The sequence below is a fragment of the Mytilus galloprovincialis genome, chromosome 3 (assembly GCF_965363235.1).
Source record: "Mytilus galloprovincialis chromosome 3, xbMytGall1.hap1.1, whole genome shotgun sequence".
NCBI lineage: Eukaryota > Metazoa > Mollusca > Bivalvia > Mytilida > Mytilidae > Mytilus > Mytilus galloprovincialis.
In genome coordinates this window covers 37,119,045-37,128,797 of record NC_134840.1, presented here as the reverse complement: position 1 = coordinate 37,128,797, position 9,753 = coordinate 37,119,045, and positions in this window count along the sequence as shown.

The following is a 9,753-nucleotide window of genomic DNA, read 5'->3' as shown; positions in this document are numbered from 1 at the left end:
TATAAGACCACAAAAAGACTTTTTATGGATATGAATATTGTATAAGGAGAAAAATAAAATTAGAACTTAAACCATTCAGGTATTCTCATTTCCCGTTTTAGGACATATTCAATCTTTCCTTGAAATATATGTGAGGTGTGTATAGAATTATGAAAAATTCATCCTTTTTACATTCATCTCTATAGTTTTTGATAATTTTTCAGAAAATTTTAAATGGACCACCAAACACCAAAATATTCCCAATATCATTCCTTAAATGTTCCATCAGTGTCAGGTGGTAAATCAAATTGGTCTAATATACTTTTTTCATATTGTCCTTTTAAAATCTCATCCCACACTGACAAGAAAATGCAAATTAACAAACAACTGATCACCTTTTCATATGCTGGATTAAAGTTGAGTTGGCATAGGGGATTTATTTATGGATCGTTGAAGAAAACTTTTAAGGGCAAACTATCTATAATGATTTAACACAAAATAAACTGTGACAATGTTTTTATTTAATACTTTATTTTGTTTTTGTTAATCTTCTATTTTTATTTTACTATATTCTTCATTTTTATGTATTTTACTAATTTGTAATGAAAAGTAATGTACAGTAATGAAGGCATTACATTTATTTTAATTTTAAAATTTTTAATCGGTGTTCAAGACCTGCAGCTCCTACTCAGATTTTGTAAAACGTTATCAGTGTCTGAGTAGAAAGTTGATGAACCAGGGGCATGTCAAAGAACATCTCGTCTTATTTTCCCTTTCGTTGATACGGAATAAATATTCCGTATAAACGGAATAAATATTCCGTATAAACTTCACAAAAAATACATGATTGTCTTTAAGTATAGATTCTGCGTACTGTCGTTGATTATCATCTTTTAAAATGTGTGTTATATTATTCTATAGTTTGTCTTTATTAATATTACTTTTACTGTTTGGTCTGTGTTTGGTTATATCCATTAGACGTGGCTCTGTACTTATGAAACCCGTCATTGTTTTGTTTGCATATCTTTCATATTTGCTTTGTCTTTGTGACTTTTTTTGTTCCATCGATACATATGACATGGCTCTGCATGCAATCGTCCTATTGTATGTATCCTGGTCTTTCATATTTGCTAATGCTTTGCCTATATGCCCTTTTATTTTTCATTTATACATAATGATGTGGCTCTTTTCTTAGAAGACATACACAATAAGCATATAGACAAGTGACATGAAGGAAAGGTAAACTTGTAATTTACATATTGCAGAATATATGCATTAAGAACGATAGACTATTTTCTTTTCATACTTTGAACGACAACATTATTTTATATGTGACGTTTACATTTTGACGTCCAACGCGCGATTCTACGTTAGAATGAATATTAATCCAACCATTCGGTCCCAGTACTTAAAATCTATCAATTGTTCAAAGATGGATTTACATTCCAAAATATAAAAGTAATGAATGAGGTTGTTAAATTTGATTTATGCCTTTTTGTGCTTCTCTGTTTAATATTTGTTTGTTTTTATTGTGATTTAGATACTTGTGGTACTTGTACCTCCTGTCATTATTGTTTATGATATTCTCGTAATCTTGACTTTCATTTTTGCTAATGTGCTTTGTCTATATTCCTTTTGGTGTTACTTCGAAACATATAGCGTCGATCTGTACTTATACGTCATTGTGCTATTGTACTATGGTAAATTTGTATATTATTGTTTTTATTTTTGCTAACATGCTTGGTCTATATGCCATTCTGTGTGTTTTTGTTACACATTTGTTTGTTTTTTAAGTGATTAAGTTTATAACACAATGTTGACTTTTTGAACTATTAGGTTTGTTTGTTTTGTTTTGTTTTGTTCACGCTTCGTTGTCAATATAATGGAATTTGATGCGACTGTCATACAAGTGAGAGGTTTAGCTAGCTATAAAACCTGGTGCAATCCACCATTTTCTACATAAGAAAATGCCTGTACCAAATCAGAAATATAACAGTTGTTACTCATTGTTTGATATGTTTGAGCTTTTGATTTGCCATTTGATTAGGGACTTTCTGTTTTGAATTTCCACGGAGTTCAGTATTTTTGGGATTTTACTTTTTCTTTGGTTAACTGGATTTGTTTTCGCTTAACCGATTTATGACAATAGAACAGCGTACGCGTAACACTACTGATGCCCTTAATTATGTAATTTGTACTATTCAATAAAAGTGAGCATTATTTGGTAGTATTTGCAGCCTACATTAAATCCAAGACGCTTGAAATACTACGGAAAATATAAAAAAAAAACATTTTTTTTTTAAATATTGATTCTAGTTTCTAAAAGACTACTGACTTGTGCACTTCTGATCAGGCTAATGTAAAATGATAATTTGGAAACATAAATTTATTCTTACTTTCGCAATCAACGCCAAACGTTGCTAATCCTTGTAAATACCAGATATTTCCAAATTTGCACATAAGTGGACTACCACTGTCGATCTATTAAATGAAATTATTGCACTTAGAGACATCATACAATAAAAAGGTAATTTATTCACAAATTTTGACTTGAATAACACTTGTAGGATCTGTTCAACAGTAAAATGCTAAAGTTCAGTAATGCTATTTCAATGAGAAACCGTACTAGATGCTTTTTCAAAAATTAAGTTTAATTATTGAACATGAGTATACTCACCGGATGTCTTTTAATACAACCTTTTGTACCACTTCTTGCATTAATGCTACACTTTTAGTGCAATGGACAACAACCACTATCATAAAATTGGCATTATGAAGTATTTACAGAAACAAGTTCGTATTTTTATTTTAACTATGTTTTCAGATTTTTTAACCTGGAAAATTAAAAGTGTATCAAATGTGTCTTACTGTATCGAGTTTATTAGATGTTTCAATACTTGAATGCATGTTCTTTATCGGTGATTATACGTAGTCAGAACAATTTCAGTGCATTTCCAAATTATTTTAACAGTTTACCTTAGCTTTGGCAAATTTTGTAGGAATTTTTGGTCCTCAATGTTCTTCAACTTCGTATTTTAAATGGCCTTTAAAAAAAAATATTTCAGCGTCACGGATGAGTCTTTTTGTAGACGAAACGTGGGTCTGGCGCTAATACAAAATGTCAATCCGGGTATATATGATGAGTCTATTTTAGACACAAAATAAAATCAACAAATAAGATGCATTACTTCCCTGCAACAGTAATCATGGAAATGCTTATTTCGTGATTGGAAATGCCGCTGTTGGGTTTGATAGATTTATTTTTATTAGGTATGTACATTATTTATTTTTCCTTACATACTGGTCTATTTCTGATATTTATTCTTACATACTTTTGATTTTTTAACCCTATATGCTAACATTGCCTATATAAATTTCAAAATTGATTGTATGCACATTGAACGACAAATTTATGTGACGTATAAAATTCTCTGACGTCAGACACTCAAATCAATGAATGTGTTTGTAGATAGATGTTTTTGTTTTCTGTTAAATTGTTCCTTTTTAAAATTGTTATACGAAATGACTGATAGTGGAATTAACTATTTTTGGATTCTTATAAATTCTATATATAACTTTTGGCCTATTTTCAATCTCGGTCTATTTCTGATATTTATTCTTACATACTTTTGATTTTTTAACCCTATATGCTAACATTACCTATGTAAATTTTACAATTGTTTGCATGCACATTGAACGACAAATTTATGTCACGTATAAAAATTTTCTGACGTCAGACACACAAATCAATGAATGTGTTTGTAGATAGATGTTTTGTGTTCTGTTAAATTGTTCTTTTTAAAATTGTTATACGATGATGACTGATGTACCCATATTTTGACTATTATATTTATTGTGTCTGTTAAGTTTACGCATCAATGTAAATATAACAGAATTTGATGAGACTGTCATCAAAATGAGAGGGTTAGCGCTATAAAACCAGGTTTAATCCACCATTTTCTACATTTGAGAATGCCTGTACTAAGTCAGGAATATGACAGTTCTTGTCCATTCGTTTTTGATGCGTTTTGTTATTTGATTTTGCCATGTGATTGTGGACTTTCCGAATTGATTATCCTCTAAGTTCAGTATTTTTGTGATCTTACTTTTTTTTTGCCTTTTTCGATCAAACATAAAGATTTAAATGACAACTGTTTTGTTTCATAATAGCTTTTAAAGAGCGGCTTATACATCTGCATTTATTTAATTTCTGAAATCTTAAACAACGTCTGTGTTGACATATTTTCACATAAACTGTAAACAGTACTTTTTTAAATGCTTAGGATTTGTTTAACCTCAGGAATGGATTACCTTAGCTGTATTAGGCAAAACTTTAATGAATTTTGGTTCTCAATGCTCTTTAACTTCGTACTACATGTGGCCCTTTTATTTTTTTTTATTCGACCGTCACTGATCAGTCTTTTGCAGACAAAACACGCGTCTGGCGCAAATACAAAATTTCAATCCTGGTATCTATGATGAGTTTACCTAAACAAGAAATCTCTATGTTTGTGATAAAATTTGGTTAAAGTTTTAATCAATTTATAATAGCTATATCACTGTCGTTGAAGTTATACGAGATAAAAATATTAAGTTCGTTCACATCTGATCCTTGAGCCGAAACACGCTCAAAACTTGAAAAATAAATAATATATAAAAAACGTACGGAGTATCATAATCCAAAAAGAACTATAGGGTGTAGGAAAAAGAAAACCTTTTGATGGATAAGCATGCCGAAACCCTTTACCTAACTTATTGTCAAAATTGATTATTTAAGTCTGACAACTGTCTTTTAAGATATCTATACAGCACGACTATTTCCCAAAATTATATTCATTTATAAGTATGTTCTTCTATTCTTAAAAAAAAAAAACAACTAAAAACATGATACTTTCAGGTGTCGTAGATTTCACAGTATCGCATTCATGTTTTCTCCTTTTATCACACTGGTACAAAACGTCTTATCTTTATATCTATGAATCGTTTAAGAAAGACAGATGCTACAATGCATATGTATTCTCCTGCCGACTATTGACAGGCGCACACAAAATTTGTTGGAATTGAACAGAATTATGAGAGATCAGTCATCTAAAGACGGACAGTGGTGCAATATGTCAGCATAAGAAGAAATGGAAAAAAAGCTTGACTCAAAGAACAAAACCTGTTATCATCGTTATCAAGTGTAAAAATCAGTCACAGTCACTGCACTTAGATAGTTTAATAACGAAGAAAGGACTTTAAAATATTTCAGATTGGCTTGGAATTTGTATGAGATTCCACAGAATGAATTAAACTGTGTTAGTTTCTGGTGTTTGTTTATTGTCACAACAGAAGTAGTATTGTTAAATGTGACCTATAAATACGACCTATAAATACACCAATTATCAATTACTAATAAGTAATAAATTCAAACAAATTATGTCTATTTGAAACGAGTTTGCTGTTTTAAAAATTAATAAAACAAACCAAACACTACTGTTGAAGACCGTACTTTAACCTATAATGTTTTACTTTTACACATTGTGACTTGGATGTAGAGTTGTTTCATTGGCACTCGTATCACATCTTCTCACATCAAACTGTTGAAATATCATGGCTGCATACGCTATCGGCGATCAAGGAAAGATGTTTTTCATTTGACATATCAAATGGATACTGCTATCTAAATACTTACGATAGAAAGCAATGCGAATATGTTAGTGTATATGATCCTACTCATTCATGTACGAACGTCTTAGTGTCGACATCGGAAAGACGCAACTGGACTACCCAAGGCCAGGAATGAGGCACGGCATTGCAGTATTCAAACAAGAATTGAAAACTCGTACAACGTTTTGTTGATCTTGGATTGATTTGCTGCAGGCCACAACGCGATGTTTGAACTGGTGCTGTTTCTATAACAGCAAAAGAAATACAATGAACAATTGAAGGTCTTTCCACATCAATTTTATAAATTATTCACGAGAAGCTACTTAATGTTTACTCAAAGTTACTTTTGGCTTTTAAGCATAGGTTTTCTTCAAAGGATTCAATGTATAAATGTTTCTATTTATGTTTGCCTGTTATAATGAAGATACTTGTCAACTTCCTATTGAAAAATGTCACTATCAGTCTCATATGATAGCTTTATTTACACTGATAAAAAATATGGTTTCTTTATACTTTTGCCTGTAATATGGGAGATATTAAGTACTTCCACTTTAGTTTAAGTCAATGAAGGTCACAATTGCAAGGTTTATGTATGCATATTTAAAAAAAAGTTTCTAGGTACGTTGCCATGAAATATATGCAAACATAGCTACTTCCAGTTTACTCAAGATCACTTCCGGCTGATCATAAAAACACGATTACTATCAAGTTTTATTTTATTTACCTGTGCACTTTATTGTAGAAGCACGTGTCAGAATAAATGTTACAATTCATTTTGAAATGAAGTTGATTAAAGAATAACGCGAGATTGCAGTTAGCAAATCAGAATAACGTATTATAATGAAATATACATCTAATGTAATTATAATATTATAATTTAAGTAAAACTTGTTTCATATGACTTCGAAAATGAAAATATATTTTGTAATTACAACGAATATTTGAACCAAGAAGTGCATATACCAACTTTTATAAACAGCACTGTGGATTTTGAAATTCATTTGTTACTTGCGTTTGTCGAAAACAATTACCACCAATAAGATATGAAATTATTCAAATACTGAAAGACAACATAATGACGATGTATATATAACTGTGAAATTATTACGACAAACTGATTGACAACTTTCAATCAAATTTTGTTTTATTTAAATTCTTTATCCGTTTCTGTTAACATTGTTTTAGATATATGATGCAGCATGAATTAATACTTTACCTTTTACACATATAAAACGAATTGTTAAGTAAGCAGTTCTTTCTGGACAAGGATCTTGAAATACTGTGTTTGGTGATAATATTTCACATTTTCTTTTATTGTTACACATTGTTTTTACTTTTTCTAGAACATTATTTGTTCGACTACACCACTGTTTTGTACCATTACTATTCTGATAACAAGTCAAAAAGTTTCTTATTCCGTATGTTGCCTTTGATATACTTAGAACTTAGTTTTCTTTCATACATCGGAGTGTTCCTTTGTTTCTGCCACATACGGTTTTTCTTCTTCTTGTACCATGATCAATTATTAAAAGATTGATTTAATAGTATACTGACAGGCATAAACAAGAGTGCACATGCTGAAATGTCTCGCCTTCTTAACTAACCATTGATATAATGATGATGGTCCTAAATATAAAGCTTCACTACAACTATCACATAAACTAAACATAATCCAAGAAAAGGAGGTCAAGGTCATATAAACCAAAATGAGAAAAACATGTACATCTTACAATAATTCAAAACAATAAATATAGTTGACCTATTGCTTATAGTTTTTAAGAAACAGACTTATATATATATGTATATGAATACCTAGCACATAAGGTATCCTTGTCAGTCGATGCTAAATACCTATCTCATATTTTAAAATGTGTTTTTTATTTTATAGATTTGTGTCAACTCTACGTCGGACATTCTTCATCGAAAGTATAAATGTGTGTATGTGTGGGTATACATGATTGTGTTTTTGTATTAACATTTTTAATTTTCCAAAACGTTATAATATTTGATTTTTTGTCTATTAGAGACTGCACTTTAAAATTCAAAATGACCTTAAATTGGTATGGGTACCTTTTAAAAAAAAAACCTTTCGTTTTGTACTTGTTATTTGTATAAAAAACTGATGTCAGCCGTTGACTCTCGAAAGATTTGTCTTTTTCTATGAGATACTTCATTTTTTTTGGTAATTTATTTTGGCAGTATTGTTTTAAAATTTGGAGATATGGAATGATTGTCAATGAAACTATCCAGGAAAGACCAAATGACGTATGTGTTAGCAACTTGTCTTTTTTTTTTAACTTTCCCGTATGTATAAGTGATCTAAATATTGAGTTTGTTGGTTACTTTTACCCCCTTACATTTTAGACATATACAGCTTCTTATACATGTGTTTGATACTATCAGTATTGGCCGCAGTTGATATTTTTCTTGGAGTAAATATTATATACCTATTACTTTCTGTCAATGAGTTCGTATCTATTCAATTCAATAACTACATCGTTATTTTACCTTCAGTGTTATCATTGACAGACAATAAAACATAGACAACTGTTAGAATTGTAAATATATTCGTTCCCATTATTTGCAATTTCTATCTGTATGTATAAAAAATTAGATTTCTTTCTACTTAAACTATAATTTTGATTTAACATTCATTTTGATTATTGTGCTGGAAACATTATGTAAAATATAATCCGCGATTTGTATTGTATAAATATGTTACGAAAAATAAAGAATGCTTTTTCTTCCGTGTGCAACATTTTTTTATGCTAACATTCTTAAGATATATATTCTATATTATCACCTGTTTTGAATATTCGCTTCAAAACTGCTACACCGTGTTAAGTTTAAACATATTCATGTATAAGGGATTGGGAAACAAGTAACTGAAACTTATTTTAATCCCTCTCCACTTTACTGGTGCTAGTGCAGCCTTTTAGCGGCATAAGCGTGCAATCTACAAGGGTGTAGATTACGTGCAAGAGATATCCAATATAGCCAACACCGCATGTGGTGTTCGAATCGATATTGAATATATAAAATATACACTATGACAGAAGCAAAAAAATCGATCTTTTCAGAAATCTTGCACTTTACAAGGAAGAGTACAAATACACGTAATTATATCCAAAAGAACTGAGGATGCTTAAAAGGTATAAATAAAATCCAAAATGAAATGAAAACGACATTATTAGTTATTACATGTATAGTGTGTTAAGGACCTAATACGATATATACAGGGTCAGTAAATTCGATATGGGGTGAGAGGTCACTAGCACACAATGTAGCGAATTTATCTTATCGACTTTCTTTATTTGTTGAATTTATGTATGCTAGATTTATCTCATATGTAATCATACCACATCTTATTTTCATATTTTAGTGTTCAAGTGTTCAATTTAAGAACCTACTTCCATTGGTATGCATACAAAAAAACCTAATGTCAACAATAACAATTTAATATCATTAACCTTGATATAACAATATTAAATAAAACTTTCATTAACTCCACTCCTTACCGCGTTTTGAAATAAGCCCCGCCTTCCTACTAACTTAATATGGAATTTACAGGTCTGCACGCAAACGCTTTTAACCAATCATATTTCTACAAATGTATAGGAGGTAAAATAAAAGAAACTATCCATATTTGCATATTTTGAGTTCGCATACACAATCACAATATACATGAAAAAGAAAGTTTTAACACACAATATTGTTTCCTAAAATGTCCTGTACCAAGTCTGGAGTATAGCAGTTGTTATTTACAGTCCGTTTCTATTTTGTAAGCGTTTGCTTTTGTTGAAGTTCAGTGTTGTTTAATTGTTTTCCTGTTATAGTTTTAAGTTTGTTACCCGGATTTGTTTTTCCTTAATCAAAATATGACTATTGCACAGCGGTATACTTGTGTTGCTTTTATTTTCTCTCAGAAGAGTGTTAACACCCAATTTAAAAAGAATTTAAAGATATCTAGAAGTTGAAAGATATTCCGTATCATCTCACAAATAATACAAGTATATAGTATAGGTACTGACGTTGCTTATCATCTTAATAACGTGATATATATAGTGTTTTTTTTTTGGTAATATCTATTTGACATGGTTTGGTACTTATACATCCCCTGATTGT